The sequence below is a fragment of the Oryzias latipes genome, chromosome 13 (genome assembly GCF_053564925.1).
Source record: "Oryzias latipes strain Hd-rR chromosome 13, Olatipes_Hd-rR_3.1".
Lineage (NCBI taxonomy): Eukaryota > Metazoa > Chordata > Actinopteri > Beloniformes > Adrianichthyidae > Oryzias > Oryzias latipes.
This window is the reverse complement of record NC_136249.1, coordinates 34,708,227-34,725,785: the sequence shown is the minus strand read 5'-3', so window position 1 is coordinate 34,725,785 and position 17,559 is coordinate 34,708,227. Positions and strand designations below refer to the sequence as shown.

The 17,559-nt window shown below is 43.8% G+C and overlaps 1 protein-coding gene across 6 annotated transcripts in view; it reads right to left on the bottom strand.

Annotated features, from left to right (window-relative positions):
• Positions 1-17,559, bottom strand: part of si:cabz01090165.1 (leucine-rich repeat and fibronectin type III domain-containing protein 1-like protein) — a 275,238-nt gene that overhangs the window by 161,437 nt on the left and 96,242 nt on the right. For 4 of the 6 annotated variants that reach the window (XM_004075203.5, XM_078929779.1, XM_078929778.1 and 1 more), the window contains one exon: positions 2,957-3,076. The exons of the other annotated variants lie outside the window; for them this stretch is intronic. The gene's annotated coding sequence lies outside the window, so the exon portion shown is untranslated. The remainder of the gene's footprint in view (positions 1-2,956; positions 3,077-17,559) is intronic. 6 annotated transcript variants of the gene reach the window in all.

The following is a 17,559-nucleotide window of genomic DNA, read 5'->3' as shown; positions in this document are numbered from 1 at the left end:
TAGGATTTAGGCTCATTAGCACCAGAGCTGCCCAAAACTGGTCCTCAAGATCCACAGATCCGCTTTGGGTTTGTTTTCCGGTTCCTCATGTAGGGTTTACTGCTGGTTATCGGGTCACAACGTGGAACGCCAGCTAATCAGCAGTAAGACGGAGGTTCAGAGTGACGTTTATCAGTGCTGACACCAAAGGTCCAGTTTTAAGGTCACCGGTCCAGGAGCCTTTTAACAAGACTCAGGGGGGGGTCAAACCTTTGGTTAGGACTCTAGAATCCAAGCAGACGTCCACCGGTTGTTGGGCCAGAAGAAATATTGTTAAGGAAAGACGTTGCAAGGACAGAGAAGTATGATAACACGTCCAAATATGGGCAGGCAGGACTAAAGAGAAAAAAAGTATCCTAAATAATGGACTAACGGAGAATTGCACTGCAAGAACTGAAGAAAATAACCCCTCCCCCCTTGTTTAAAACACGTCCTATTTTCTATTTTTCAAGAACACTGATATTATTGGAAAAGATTGTCAAAAACAAAATCTGGTAAAATAAAAAAAACAAAAGGATCATACCAAGATTCTTTTTTAAGAAAAAAATTCTTGTCACTAAAACTTGATTTGTTAAAGTTTTTTTTCTTCAAATTTGAATGTTTTTTTAAATCTATTTCTAGGGGGGCTGCTTTTGTTGTGTGCGGACTTCCATCTTGGATTGGGTTTGACTGTTTGTCAGATGTTGACGTCTTTTATTCTTGAATAATCAGAAGTTCCATTTCGGTTCCATTCAAGAGGATTTTCCCGTCAACACGGTCTGACACTCGGCTCAGGAGCCGGTCAGGAACATCACCAAATGAAAAGCTTTGACTGCAGCTCACCGATAAGACCAGGAAAACCTATTGAGAACAAGCAGAGAGTCGGGGAAAGTTCAGGTGACGTTGTTCTGAAGTTAAGTTACGTCAAGAGAGAAGATTTGAAGTCCAGGTTGAACAGACAGTCAGATAAGATGCCTCTGACTTTGGACGTGGATCTGGAGGCGTCCATTTTACCAAAAAACCAAAGCAAAAGACAAAAAACAACAACAAAAGGACTCATTGTCCAGCAGAAGAAAGCCACCCCATGAGGAGGTGTCAGTGAGGAAGAAGAGTCACTTCCTGTTCTGTCACCACACATGGCTTCTCCTCCAGATGAAGGTCAAATACCTGAAGTCTACCTACATAATGGTGGCACACAGCAGAGGTTTGAATCGGGTGAGGAGACTTTCAGAGTTTTGTGACAATGATTTACTCGGCGAAGAAGCCCCGCCTCCTGGTGCAGAAACAGTACATCAGCTCAACGCCGCTATTTCCAGTGAATCTTTACGCTTCAGGCTCCTGCAGGTTTAAATGATCAATTGAGGTGTTAAAGTGAAGAAAAGGCTTTTATTACACTGTTCTACAAAGACGTAAAATGGAAGCTAAACCACTGTTAGCAGCTCCATCATTTAAACTCTTATTGTTCCCAAATCAGGTTTAAGCCTCAGATGCTGAATACCTGTCAGGGAAGCGCTGCACTTATTCCACACTTCAAAATAAAAGTCTCTAATATGAGGCATAAAAGGCAATGAAGTGAATGGATCAGCACTGAGGTGAGCAATAAAACCAATTCAAGAACGGAAGGAAGGAAGAACCCAACTTCCTGTTTGAGGAAACCGCAGAGAGGAAATGCAGTGTCATGCATTTGAGGGAGAAGAGATATTTTCTTCATCATTACAGGGCATCAAAACTGACAGCAGATTTGTTTTTGTTCTGTCGACGGAAGAAAAACCTTCTCTGAGACGATGGAAAGGTTTGACAGTTTGAAACCGTTTAAAGTTGCACGTCAGCACAAATTTAAAATCCGCCTTTTGGCAGACATTTTGGAGACTTCAGGAGGGGAACGACATCCAAAGACAGCAGCTTCCAACCCGCCGCCGCCGCATGAAACAGTGGATCAGGACAAACCTGGAACGCCGCAGGCCTTTCTACTTTTAATTGGATGAACATTTGATCCAGTTAATTACGTTTGACAACAAGTAAATAATTTGAAAAACCAAGTTGGACAGAGAGCCTGGAGGTCTCTAGTCTGTCTACATTTCGGATTTTCTTTCATTTACAAAAATGTTTTTGTAAACAGAACAAAAATAACTTTTTGTTTTTTTATAGGATTTAATGAGAGCTGAGATAATGATCTAGACTCATTACAATACATTGATCTGTCATTTACATAGCTATAAAACATATTAAATAATCAGAGTGTGTATTTGTTATCTATGAACACAGAAACATGATGGATGATTGTTTCTTTCTCCCAACCTACCGTCTCAGACCTGCCTGTTGTTCCTAATGCATCATTTTACCGTCTCTTTATAATTTTATGAATTATTTTACTCTTGTTATTCTGTTTTATAAATTGTTCTTTACCTGTATGGCGATCTTGGATACCCAGAAAGGCATCATATAGAAAATTGTTATTATTATTATAATTATTTATTATTGCAGTGAAAACGAACCTAATTTAATATTCAGAATTAAGTTTTTTGTGCAGTTTCAGGTTGATTGTGGAATTATTGTTTGATTTAATTAAAATGTTTCTGTAAAAACAAATAAATTAATGGATATCTAGCCATCTTTTATCACAACTAACGGGACATTTTTGTCTTTAACACGTTTTAATGCAGTAAAGAACAAAAAGCCTCAGACTACTAGTCCTCAGCTTTTAATGTCCCAAAATTCCTGTTTGTGGAGTTAGAAATGGGCAAACAACCACAGACCTGCTGTGGAAATGAAGAACACGTTTCCTATAGAACCAACCAATCAGCTCTGACCACAGACGTGATGCTCGGACAGATGAACGAGTCAAACCTGTGCAGCTTTACTGTTCTGCCCGTTCCGGCCTCTGAACGTGAGCATTTGCTGCACCGATGCCTGAAATATTCCTCTGGATTCCACCTACCTGAGGTTCTCAGGAAGTCTGCAGGCGGGGTGGGGGCTTTAAAGACGAATTGAAATTCCGGTCACATCACTTGCTTGAGGGTTACAACGGGATGACAAGCTAACAAGGACACCCTCCCACCTACAGAGGAGCAAAGAAAGGAGATGAGGAGGAGACGAAGGAGGCGATGGGGGAAAAGAATGAGCGACGGATGCGGGGACAGGGAAGGAAAAATGTCAACACGTTGCATCATTAATTCATTAGCATTCCTTATGGTTCTCTCCTGCCGTCTCCCGTCCCTGGTGTCACCCACCTCTCCTCATTTTCCTTCTATCAATTACTCCTTAGTCCCTCGCCTGCCTCTCCCGCCCTCCCCCCAGGCTGCTCTGTCTATTTTCCTTTCATTAAAGTTCCTCAACCCAACGCACCAAACGCACAAAAGCAGCTGGTAATTCTGGCAGTGTCACAAAAATGCAAATAGTCAAAGTAATCTCGCCACAAAATAGATTGGAAACAAGAAGAATGTGTCGCATGTGCAAGTTCCAAGCATGTCTGATGGCAGACAGAACACAGAGTGTGGACGAAGCCTAGACAACAAACACAAAAGGAAGTTTCAGCATTCTGGACACAAGTTTATCCATTTGTATCATATTTGATCCACTTATCTCATGAATAAAATCAAAACTTAACTTAAAATTCAGTTATAAATGACTTGGTGCATGTTTTTTGCCTTGCAGTTCATCATTATTCCACTAGGGGCGGTAGAAGGGCTTTCGGTAATATTACACAAACTCTTTTGGCGGGAAAGGTTTTCCTGATTTTCAACACGAGAATTAGTAATCTAATTTTTTTAAATGACTTCCTGCTGGATTAAAAGAATCAACATTAGTTATTCTTTATGATACAGGTGTGTATCAAATCTGATACATTATACGGTCCTTTTTCCTGAAGAATATCCCTTATATTGCTGTGAACAAAAACTTAACAAATCACACAAATTTTCAATCTTTATGTGGCTTAAAGGGTCTAAAAAACATCTTAATTGCCCCCCAAATAATGAAATTTCTGTCAATGTCTGATGTAGTGGACTTTACAGGAAAAGACCGTAAACCAAACGACTGTATGGAAGCTCAAACTCACCTCTCAATCGATTGAGGTAAACTCAGAAATGGAGAACCAATTGATCCAGGCCTCAACAGACAGTGTTTCCTACTGGTTTCCAACTAACCTGCCACTGCATCTCCTCTCTGATGAAACACACCTGATCCAGGTAATTAACAGCCAGTAAGGAGCTGGGGTTCTGAAAAACCAGCAGGAAGCCGGCCCTCAGGAGAAACGGCTTCAATCCCAGGAGACTCAGAAGTATGCCTGCTGTTCTGCTCAGTCAGAACAACACCACAAGGTTTTGGAACCATAAGGGTGCTCAGGATGAATGGTACAGTCCATTGTTATTCCTGAAGGCTGTTAAACAGCAGTGGATGCAGTTTGTTTTCTCAGAGAAAATTTGCTTTGGTCATTTTAACACCCATACTCTGCTGTGGTGAGGATTTCTTTATATGAGTACATTTATGGACAAAAGTATTTTTACAAAACCTGAATATTTGACCTCTATGCCACTCAACTTTTTCTGTTTTTTTCCAGCAGATGATCTGAATTTGTTTGCGGTAGAATCATGTGACTTACGCTCAATGCAGGATAAACAGATCACTGATTTCACACCTTTAGGTAAACCCTCATCAACATATTTTGATTTACCTCAGATGCCCCCCCTGACACAAACCTCAACCGTTACCGGGGCTTGATTGTGCCCCCTTGTGGTTGCTTAGAGCGGCAGGTGCTGAACCAATGAAAGCAGATGTAGCAGGAAAGGCAGAGATGTGAATGTGACAACTATCACAAATAGAAGCAGCTGTCGTCCACCTACACATCAGAGCCGTTTAAGCTTCTCCTGCAGGAACCGTGGAGGGAAAACCCGGACTCAAATATGAGTTTGGCAGATTAAGCATTTCAAATCAGACAATCTCACTCCAGCGCTGCGCAGAAGCCTCGGTGACACGGTGGAGGCGGCGAGGGCGAGCCGTGTGGGCGACTTACATGGCCGTCTTAACTCGAACACACACTTGTATCAAATGTTTGTTTCCAGCAGAACCGTTTTCTAAAGAAATTCCATAACTGATGAACTTGAAAACACTCCAGCTCTGCGAGTGTTTTTCAACAGATTAATTTTGCTCGCATGAATACGAAGGTTGAAAAGAAATTAATTAAGTTGATAAAATACAGCAACAAGTAAAAGAGAAAAAAAAACAGAAACTGTTTAGTAAAGATAAATGAAAGACGCGCACACCTTTAATGAAAACACAACAACAGAGGCTTGATGGAAAACACAGCGGAGCTCGATCAGCAAATCTAAATCCTTTTAAGACATAAAGAACTGGATTACAGCAGGAAACCAGCAATATTCATGAAGTCACAATTAAAGAAGGAAGAAGTAAAATATGAAGATAAATGGACCTGGGGGATAAAACAGAGGAAGGGGGAGGAGGAATAAGACAATTCTGCAAAGCTTGAAGCAGCTTTGTCAAACCAAAGGAAGAAAAAACTGAAGCATCCGAGGAATCCAGCATGCAGCAGGACAGAATGGAGGCAAGGATGACCTTCATCAAGCGTTCAGGGCTTTTGGAGAAAACCGAAAAACACCTTTTTGGGTTATTTTTGAAGACAACTCTCTTACTGATTTAAAATATGTGACAGGAAGCGCAGTGAGCTGAGACTACATTCACTTCAATGTGCGTTCAGGCGACCACTTTCAATGATAAGTCTGTGTCGACATATATGTGCATATGTGTAATGTAGCTACGCACATTTTCAAAGCTGCTTTGGAGAAACATGCATGTCCACTGAACACGTGTTAAAAGTTGAACCAGGTCGAGCGTTGACCAATCAGAGACTGGGATTTGGTAGAGACGTTTTAATTCACAGAATAATACGATTATAAGAAGAAAACAGTAAGATAACTCTGTGTTTTTTTATTGAAACCGTCTTCTGAGAAGCATGAAAAAATGTCTGTGAAAAATAAACTGCATCCACTGCTGACTGGTATTAACTTGGTAACAAAAAGCAACTGTTGACCTGATTAAAAAAAAAAAAGAGTTTTTTTGGTGAATCTCCAACCTGTGATGAAGTACCGGGTGACCGACAACCACTCCTGCAGTGCTGCCCCCTGGTGGCCTGGTAGGCTTTTCAATGTCACCCCAAGGAAATGCTAAATTCAAAGGGGGTCGTTTTAGGGATAATGGTTAATTTATGGTAATGCATGAATAAATAACCCCCCCCCCCCTTAACACAGTGATCCTGTATTTTTTATTATGGATTTGACATTTAAGACCGAATGAAGAAAGACTAGAAGTGGCCGACAGGTGAAACAGCTTTTGTTATCCCTCAGGTGATCCATTGGCGGTTTTCTGCCTCTTATTGATTTGTTGCCGTTTTTAGGATAACAGCAACCAGAGAAGATCTCAGACACCCAGAAGGACGTCAGACAAGCCGAGGAGATGTGCGAAAAACCAGAAACCAGAGATCCAATCTCAGAGGAAGACCCAGTTAGACCCAAAGCTGGAGATGAAGGTGATGCATCCTCATCTCTGTCTGTCAGTGACTGACAGCTGCAGGAGCATTAGCACACCGACAAAACGCTGGATCAGCGTTAGCTCGGCTCACTACACTACACAAAAACGGATTAGCCTTAGCGCACGCTAATGCTGTAGGCTATGAGATTAGTGCTAGCTACACAACCAGAAGGCTACAGGAGGAGAGATGAGCCACAGTCAGACTTTACACTAACGATGATCAGCAGCTTCAAGGACCAAACAGCGGGGAGTTGAAGCATTTAGAGAGCAGCGGCGGGAGAGATTAGCAGGGTTTTACGGTTCACGGTATCAGGAAACCATCCAACGATTAATAACCAGGAAGCGTGTCTGTCTGAGGAAGTCTGACAGGAGGAAGCAGCCGAGGTGGATTCTTCATCATCAGCTGATTTCCATCCAAAACACACCAAGAGCACATTTTGGGAGGAAATGTTTAAAATGATAAATGTGTTTATCAGCAGGCTCAGTCTGTTAGTGTTTTAGATGCACTGATTTGTCTTTAAAATTCACTGACTCTTATAGACAATTACAGTCATTATACAAAACTAGCCACATTACATACTTCTTACGTTGTTTTTCTTCAGAAACGTCAGAAAATTATACTTTTCACACTAACTTGACGTTAACTAGCGTCACGTTGATGTATGTTGCTAAACTTTAATTTCAGCCTAAATAGTGGGGTAGAAAAAAATGTAGGCAACCATGAAGTTGTCCCGTCCAGCTCTGACCGGGGCAAGGGCAGAATGAATGGGTGGGGGGGTAGATAGCAGCTGCTCAGCTAGTTAGGGTGAGTAGAAAGGGGGCTAATGTGGTGGGAGCGGGTAACACCTGAGGGCCACAACGCTGCTCCAATGATGCTCTTTTTTCTTGAAGAGCAAAGGATCCTAGACATCTGGGTCACACAGAGAAAGTGACATTAATGCATTATTATTATACTAAATCTCAGAGATTGTCGTGTTTAATTTGCAGAAAATACAAAAGCCATTGAAAACAAAGAGAAAATGTTTTTTTTTTCCATTTACCAGAGATTCACAGTGATTCCGTTCCTCCTGTCAGGAAATGTCCAAACACGGCCTTTTAAAAAGCTGCTGAAGGCTGGAGGTGCTGAAATGTGTGCAAACATTTGCCGTGTCTTCTCCTTGCGATCAACAAAACGGCGATTAAAATTTATGGCTGCTAAAATGACTCCTAAGGCGCAAATCAAATGTCAAAAGAAAAATAATTAAAATGTAATTAGGATCATAAAGTGATTGCAAAGTCTACTGACGGGCATTTACAGGAAAAACACATTACTGTGCACGACCCGCTGCCCTGATGATCCCGTTTGATTCATCAAAATTCATGGAGTCATAAAATGCACCAGGATGGACAACATAAACACAGTGTTCCGGGCAATTCCTTCATCTGTTTGAGCCTGGATTACAATAATATGCTCCGATGAAATATTCCCAGCCAGCAAGGCCAAGTGGGCCCCAGCTCCTCCGCCCAGGGGCCGGCATCCGGGGCCACGCTCTGCCCACTTTTAAACCACATGGGGCCCGCTTGGCCTTGCTGGCTAGGAATGAATGCATACAACTGAAATCCAGTTAAGGAATTTTACAACATTTCAAATCTAACAATGTTCTGCAAGGTTTTCTCTCTGCAAACATTGAATTTTGGGATAGCATGGATTTCTTTCAACTCATTGATTTGGGGGAAAAGCGAAAAAATAAAAACCTTCTGAAGATTGTAAAGATAAGTTTCTGCTATGATCTATTATAGATGGATGATGGAGAAAGAGTTTAAATCAAACACCAGACGTTGATTCTTTTTCCCCGAAGTGGCTGCAGGCACTTTTCGCCCAGCAGGACTCTTTCCTGTCCACATCAGGTCGCCAGGATGCTGGACTGACCGAGCATCCAAAGCATTACTTCTTCTTTTTTTCAGTCCCAATCTGAAGTGGGCAGAGCATGCTGGGAAAGTCGATGGGCTCATAACAGCCTGATTGACTGCAGACACACTCAGGCACACACACGAGTGTGGACTCCTGCTCATTTGTAATTAATGCTGTTTTCAGCAGCTGCAACAGAATTGGTTAAAAACACCACGAGCGGCCAGTCGGCGTGATTCCGTTGGAGTATTTGGAAGAGCTGCATCCATGAGCACCACTGAAACTGCCCTGATGTCCCCGACAGAGCCAAACACAAAGCAGGATCAGAGATCTGCTGACTATTTCATTCAGGATCGAAGCTTTAGCAGGAAAATGCTATAAAATGCTATAAACTCCATCACTATAGCAACAAGAAGACACAAAGGAGCATCCCAAACGGATACTAGACTGGAGGGATGCGTCTCTACAAACATCCAGGTTAAAGTCCCAGTCCCAGTCCCATCTATTTCTAAAGCGTTCCCGGTGGTCTTTTAATGATGATGATGCCTTTTTAAGCCAGAAAATAAATAAAAAACATTTTGTTCTCCAGGACAAAGTTTCTGCAGAGCAGCCGGAGTTTACTGGGATTTCACCCTTGAGTTGTGGGTGGATCTTTGGCGTGTAGCAACCCCGCTTTCTCTCTCAGCTGCTGAGAGTTCTCTGTTTAGTGTGTAGTGGTTAGCACTGTCACCTCACGGCAAGGAGGTTCTGGTTCAAATCCCAGCTGGGTTTTTTTTTCTGTGTGGAGTTGGCATATTCTCCTCGCCCCTGTAACAAACTGGCAACCTGTCCAGCTTTTGGACGGTGGGAGGAAGCCGGAGAAAACCCACGCATGAACGGGGAGAACATGCAAAGGTCCCCCATTGGTGTCCTATCTTTAGTGTTTTTTTCCTGGACTTGATCAAACAGAGCTAGGTGATGGGAAGTTGTCTGCTAAATGTGAACGCCTTCTGCGTGTTTTGGTGGTTGGACCTCCTCCCTGCCTCTCATCTCCTCCAGCATCTCCTTCGCCCTCGTTTCGCTGCAGGAGCCATCCATTCTGCTCCTGTCTGCCTGCAGTCAGCTGTCAGCTCTGACTGATAGTCGAGCGTTTGATACCGTCCGCGTTTGATTGCTCGGGTCTTGTTATCTGTCACTCCCACGACGGCAAAACTCAATCTCAGTTTTAGCAGCGAAATGGTTTCCCCCGGCAACGCCCCCTCACAGAGGAAGAGACGCACGCAGCAGCGACTCGGTTTCCAGAAGCCGCCATTTGTCAGCATCAGTCAGCGTGTGTGTGCGTCCCATAAGTGTGTGTGCACACCATTCATCACAGTCGGTGACACGGTGAGCTCTCTCCGTGTGGACAGCAGAGTGTCGTTTCCATGACGGCGTCCGATGAGGTTCTCCTGAGCTGTGGTGTCCTGGGTTCTCCCATCGACTGACTTTATCTTCTGCAGGAGATCCATATCCACACTGATTTCATAAAGCTCATTTTTGACCAAAGCGTCTGATCTGGGGTCAAAGGTCGACCAGTCTGTGGGCTTTGCATCTCCATCAGAAGGTGTCTTGACTTGAACAGGTTTTCCTGTTTGCTTCCACAGATGGATGAGAAATGGTTTCATGATCCCAGAGTCTGTCAAAATGTGTTGTTCACAGCCCGACCCGACCCGACCCGCCCTCCCGACCCGCTCCGCTCAGCCCTGCGGGGGTCTGATGGAGATTCCTCCCTCCCGCTCCGGCCTCGGCGTCCCCACCTCCCCTCCATTATTTCTGGAATTGAGAGCAGAGACACAGCTGGAGGCCCAGTCGGCCGAGCTGTGCTTCGGAGTAAATGATCATTCGTGTTTTCTGATTATGATCAATAACCGAACCGTCACGCCTCCCTCCTCCCTCCTCTCCTTCCCGTCTGCTCCAACTTTGCACATTTCCAAAAAAAAGTCATTGGTTGCCGTTGTTTACAGATCTCGTCTGCGTCAGGCCGCCTCAGGCGACGCCAGCCGCTGACCTTTCTCTCATCTCACACCTCAGAACTAAACCCTTTTCATACCAGAATCTGAATAGAATCAGTTTGGAGCATTTAAACCCAAACAAAAAGAGCAGATCAGCACAACAGTAAAGACAGGAAACAGTCAGGCTTTACAAATAAAAGTCAGGCTATATTAGGCCTAGGATTAAAAATAAAATACCCTGAAACTCTCCTGAACACAGAAACTGGAGCTGAGTGCTGCATTACTCACAGTATTCTACAAAGGTTTTTATTTTATTTTATTTGGATACATTTTTGTTTCATCCGTTTTCATTGTTTTTAATCACCGTTTCAGGTGATTTTCTCCATTTTCTCCGCTCGTCCTCATTCAGAGCTGCCTGTGCTGTTGATGGTTAGTCCTATTATCCATGATTATGTAAAATTGGGGAGTTTAGGATGGTTTCTGTGGAGCAGAAGAGTTGGTGGCACAAACCTTAAGAAACCTTCATCCTTGTGATTGTTGCTCCTTCTATCATTGCTGGTTTTCGGTGGATTCATGTTTCTTCTTAAGTTGCTTTAATTTAACCTTAGACAAGTCTAGCTCTGTAACACATTTTTAACGTCTATTCATTTTTCTTCTCTATTATATTAAACTCATTCAGGATTCTGGCAAAGCTAAAAATGTGAAGGGCAGCCTGGCTTTAGTTAGAAAAACTCAGGGTAGAGGAGAAACGGCGCCTGTGGCATCCAGCAGGACTTCCACTAATCCAGACTGTCTGTTAGAAAAGGGCAGAAATCCTGGCTAATCATCAGGTGGGAGCAAAACACTGATAGGAACGAGGCGCCGCTCTTTATGTATGAGCAGGAACGCCATGTAAATGCACCTTCACACGCTCGTGTGCACGGCCTTCACTTGTAGCTTCGCCACCCAGAATCCGAACTGCAGCCTGATGAAACGGAAAAAAAAAGAAATAAAAACAGCTGGAGAAGGCCGGATGCAGAGAAACTGATTAAGAGGAGGAACAGAAAAACAAAGACAGAGATGACAACAGGGACAAACAAAAGGAGAGGGGAGATAGAGGAGCCAGCGTGCGACAGAGGAAGACAGATGGAGGTGAAAGCGTGGAGCGAGCTGGCTCTGCTTTAAAGCAGCGCTCTGCATTCAGATGGCTGCTGCAGGCTGTTAGAAAGCTGCATGCTGAGTCTGTCAGAGCAGCAGAAAGGACAAACGCCTCAGCAGGTGCAGACACGCCGCAGACCACTCATTATGCCTTTGCTGCTGCAGCATTTCACACAACTGGAAGACCGCGGGCCGAGTCCAACAACCATCACCGTCCAGGTCTGGAAGTCCATCCCAGCAGCACACACACACACACACACACACACACACACCCACACACTCATCAGCTCGCTCAACAGTTTAACAGACATTCAGCCAGATTTCCCAGCGCCGCTATTCTCCCTTTAACGTTGATCACAGCCACAAAAAACTGTTTTATGACTCTTTTTTTTATAATCACCTCAAAGGAAAAGAGCGAAAAGAAAAAAACGCATTCATGATGTTCAGGATTTTGTGATTTTATACGACAAACTGCAGATCGGATCCAATACGTTTATGGATCACGTTTCCGCGAAAAAAATTAGGCCAGACTAAGCTCCGCCCACCTCAACAAGATCTCAACAAAAGCAATAAATGAGATTAAAAAAAAGTTTAAATCCTGTCACCTAAATGTGAGCAAATTTGACCTCAAACAAAATCCAGACAGCAGTATTGTTTAATTACCCGTTTTAATGAACATCTAGATTTAAAAAATATCTAAATGTTCCCAAACCAAAGAGTTCTTATAGTTTATATTGTGTCTGAAATGAGCCCTTTTCCCATGAGTCAACAGAGAACTGCTTCTCTATGGAACCTCTTTGGAGGAACTACAGGAACGGCTTTTTCTTGATTTACATCGAATTCTGAAACAGAACGAAGAAAACCAAAGGAGGGGCCTTCGTCTTATCACACAACTACAATCATCACTAAACCAATAACTAACCAAGCAGACAGCTGAAGGTAAGACCAACGGTCTAAAGGCTGCTCTGTCACTTTCACCTGCACCAGGGGTTTGTTTTTCCTGAAAGCAAAGAAGAAATGAAGGCATTCATCCAAGCATCACTTTCCTGCAGACACCAAGGTTAAAAGATTTACAGGGAAAATCCCTTTAAAGCCTAAAAAATACTGCAGTTCAGGATGAAATAATTAAACATTTGCCCCCTTAAGCTTCCAGTTGTTCCTTTTCCTTTTTTGAAGAGTTCCTTTGCCTCCATGAGAATCCCTTCTTTCCTCCTGGTACTGGTGTCTGCTGCATGGAGGGGGGGGGGTCGTCACAGGAGTCTGTGAGATGATATCTACCACCTTGTTGTGAGGAGGTGTTCATTACACAAAAGATCAGACTGCGACGTCTCCCACTTTTCCCTCAGCAGGACTGCAGCGGCTGAGGGAAAAGTGGAAGCAAAGGGGGGGGGGGCTGCTCTTCCCTGCCGTCTAGCAGACAGTTTACTTTCCTCTGTCATGTGGACGCACAGATGCTGCATGAACGCCGCCTGATCCATGTCAACAAAAAATTAAAATAAATAAATGCTACCGTGTGATGAAAATAAGATGCTGTTGTGTTGTTGTCGTCAGCTGGGAATCAGAGAAGTGTGCTGAAAGTGTTACACTCTACCAACATGACGACATTTTTTTATAATTGAGCATCATCAGCATCATCTGGGCCTTGCATACAGTTACGGTGAAAGAGACACACAAAGCTTCCATGTATGTGAGGCTAACATCTTTTGACGGTAACTCCGCCCACACGCGTCAGGAGTGGCCAGTTCATGAACACGTATTTGGACAAGCGTCTGTCTCATGAAGCTGCTTCTCTGTGCCGTCTCCCATTTCTCCAGTTTTCACTTCAGAATTTCTGTTTCACCATCTTTTAACAAATCCTTCAGCTCTATTTTCATCTTCATTTGATGTCCAGGAGAAGTGAATTCAATCTTCTCCACCCAGATAGAAATGAGTCAAAACCGTCCATCGTGGAAACTTTCCTTCCTCTGACGTGTTTTTGTGAGCTGGATTTGGAGGCAAATCCTCCAACCAGACCCCAAGAGCTTGTGTTGTGGGGTTTTGTGGTGTCCATTAAGGGCCTTAAACGTAGTGCCATGGCTCATTATCTGCAGCGTCTGCAGCTCTTTGTAATCTGGTTTCCCTGTTGCTCCGCCGCTCCTCGTTGCCCTCTCCTCCTGCCTGCGTCTCCTTCTCTGCGTGCTATCCTGTCGTCAGCATGTCTCTCTTATCGTGCCACGTCCTCAAGAAGCTAATTAGCTCTGCGATTGTTAGCCGGCGCAGCACGGGAATTGACTGGCGGCAGTCCAGAAGGACTCGAACACACACGCACATCCATTCCCCGTGTTCAATCAAAAGAACAGCCACACAGCCACCTCAAAGGACTCTCCCTGCTGTGTGTGTGTGTGTGTGTGTGTGTGTGGTAGTTCTCTGGTATAATGACTTGGTGAAAGTACAGTGCTGCAGTCTTGGAGGGTTTGAAGTGCAGGAAGGAAAGATAAAACTCTTTGATTTTATATTTAGCAGGGGTTTTCTTTTTTTTCTTTTTTTTTTTGCTGCAGCAGCACTGAATCCATTTAGATGAAGTTCAGTGGATTCTGGAACCAAATGCATAGATGGACCTCTCACTTCTGACGACAGGTGGGGGCTTGAACCTTTGACTCATGTCGGACCAAACCTACAAACCGTAGGGAGGCATTTCTGACAGGTCAGTGCTTCTTCCCACTATGTCATTTGACTGGCCTCGACTCGACTCGACTCGCAACCCAGGACTTGTAAAAGAAAATGTCTTTCAATTTCATCTCAACTTTAAACTATAATTTAAAATGTATTTATAAAATATTCATCAAAGATAAAGTTGATGTCTTGACCAGAGGAGCTCTTGTTCCATCTGCACGGTGACTTTGTCTCCACGGTCATGGATTTTGGAGCAGGAGGGGATTTGACCCCAGTCATGAAAAGATGTCAGCTGCAGGAGAAAGTCGTATTGTGTCAGCAGCACTGACCAGTCAAGACACCACATAGATAGGCTTCACTACCATTTTGAAACAGGCCATCACTTAAAGAAAGCAGTTTAAACTCAATATCCTAAAAAGCAAAGTGGAGCAGTTCTGGCTGTTTGATCACATCATAAAATCACTGTAATGCCTTTAGTGAAGCAATCAGAAGAAGCAAACTATGTTTAACAGTTTGTTTCTGGATAATTGTCAGAGTGAGACATCTGTCGTTTCTGTTCAGTTTCCGATTCAAATTAGTGTCAGAGTGAGAGCTCTCACTATGCATTTTTAAGTTTAATTGAGCACATTTTCACGGAGATTCGGCCATGTTCGTTTTGAGTCGACTCTGTGGGAACGTTGGGAATTCTCTGTCTTTGTAAGTGTAATATATTAGTGTAATATATTATATATATATATTATATATTATTATTCCTAGGAAGTTTTTCAACTGTTTCTTGTGTTCCTTACAAACTGGATTAACAATAGGCCTGTCTTACTTTGTTATGGAAAGCTAAAGCTTTACTTCAGTTACAAACAATAATATATTAAAGTATTTTCCAAGAAGAAGAGAAATTAAAGTACTTGTATTTGTTTGCTGGCTGTCCAGCAACATCAAGTCACGTGTTATGAGGACAGCACACTCACCCTAAAGAAAACGTCCACATAAGATGCATTTGGAGTTTAATTGAAACTTAAAGTAATGATGGTATAGATGGATGAAGGAGCTGTGGTTAAAACCACCCATAAGTCTAAGGCACGGTGGTGGTAGAATCATGATTTGGGAGTATGATGCAGCTCTAAAACCTAATTAACCTGCAGTCATTGGGTCAACTGTGATTCATTTGTCCAATATGGACTTCCTGATCACAAACTTGACTGTTCTTTGGGAATAAAAAAAGTCTATTAAGCGTTGAAAAAAGAAAACCAAATCTCTTTTCTTCTAAGCTCTTCCACTCAAATGTGATGAAAGCAGCAGATATACAAGTTAAAACTGCAAACTGCACAAGGATACATGACATGACATCTATTCAAACAGATGTCATGTCATAGTTAGGAATTTTCTTCACATTGTTGATTATAAAAAGTTTCGTTACATTCATCCATCACGTCTAAAAAGCCAAATATGTATCAACAGAGCACGATGGAAACATCAAATGCGTCCAATGAAGGAAGCTGCTGCAATTCAAACTTCCAAACTGCTTTTTTCCGCAGCATTTAACAATCTCCAGGAGCCCATGACATCAGAATGTCAGCGGTTTTCCAATCAGAGAGGTAGAGGGGTCCAGCGTGCAGCTCAGACCTGAAGGTTGTTCGATGAGCAGGCTGCACCTTGTTCGATTTTGTTTAATTTGGAGGAAGGAGTTTTGCTGACTCTTGATTAAATGTCCTGAGAGCAGCGGAGCAGCAGCTCAGTCTGGTTTGACTTTGTGACCAAAGACACCTGCAGTCTGGCAGGAAAAAGCATTTTTCTTTACCTGCTTCCCGTTCCCCGCAGCCGTCTGCAGAAATACACGTTCATCATTAAAAATGTAAAAATCCCACAACATTTATCACATGGGGGGCAAAACCACTGTTGGAATCATAGTGCTGCTCCTGTGGGGGCTCGGAAATAGCCCTGGCCTGCAGAAACATTTACTTGACTGGAGTGACCGCCGGTTTCTGGGTATGGAAGGAAAAAGCCAAATTTCAACAGCAGATCAATTTATGACCCCCCCCCCCCCCCCCAACCCCCCCCGCCATCCTTAGAGGTGATCCGCTGTCCTTTAGGCGTCTGGATTCATCCATCTGATTGTTCCAGTCTTTTTCTGGGAAGAGACATGACTTTCTGAAAAACGAAGGCCGTCATTATTTAAATTCATGAACAGCTGGGAAGCAAAGAAGAGGAGATTACACCGTTTTTCTGCCAAAAGCTGCTGGAAATAAAATAAGCACTCCAACTCATAAAAATCTGTCCCCGGTGCACCGAAAACCGTAGAGCAGCTGGAAACGGATCCAGCTTTTAAGAAAAGGGCTGATTTAACGACAATATTTCTATAGTCACTGAACTGTGGGACCAGTAAGATGGACAGATGAAAGAATGAAGAAGATGACGGTGACCCCCCTCCCAGCAGACCGTAGACTCCCAGAGCCTCTGCAAACCGCCTGAGCACCTGCTTTTTGTTAACGTCGTTAGCTTGTGGGTTTCAGTTTAGTGGATGTACGACACACGATTGAGGGACCTGACATGCGTCAAGGATGTGGTGGAGAAAATCCAGACGTTTTTCAAAGTAGAATCAGATGTGACAGAACATGGAATACATGCAGGTCTTGTTGTTCTGGCTCTGTGGTCTAGTACCAACTGTCCCATGGACTGGTACCGGTCCCCACTGACCTCATGGACAAACAAGAGAAGGGGGGGTGGCAGGGGTTGACCCACAAGCAGCCAGCAGGTCCGTCTCTGATATGGGTGGCCCCCTGGAGGGCGAGATGTTGGCGTCGTGGCCGAGTCAGGACGCCTCCTCACAGCGCTGAGGTTTGGTGTGCGTCAGGTTCCACCTGAGCGGCTCCCAAGTCAGCGCTGCTGATCCTCACTACGCTGTGAACTGAACGGCGGCGGCGGACGTCAAGCAAAGACAAAAGCAGCACAGCAGCCGAAACCGAAATAAATAAGTGATAAGGCAGCCGGCACCAACATGAGGTGTTCGGCGGTTCGCCTTTCTGTGCGGTCAGCTGTTTGAAAACTTTGCATCCCTAAACTTTTTGGGGAATTCCCGCTGACAGACGAGCAAAAAACAGGATCAAATTCTAGCTGACATGAAGAACAGGGTTTTAAGAAAGCCTCTGTGGGTTTTCCTGAGCCGCTCCGTCTGCCAGACAGACATGAATACAAATACTGCAGTTTACAGGTGGCGTGCTGAGCCGCGCCCGTCTAAACTTAGAGCCCAAACCTCCGGCTGCGACTGATGCCTGTCACCCCACTGAGAAATGCGCCTCTATTGTTGAGGAACATTCCCTGACGTTCCTGTTAGGAGCAGCATCTCTAAATTCTGAC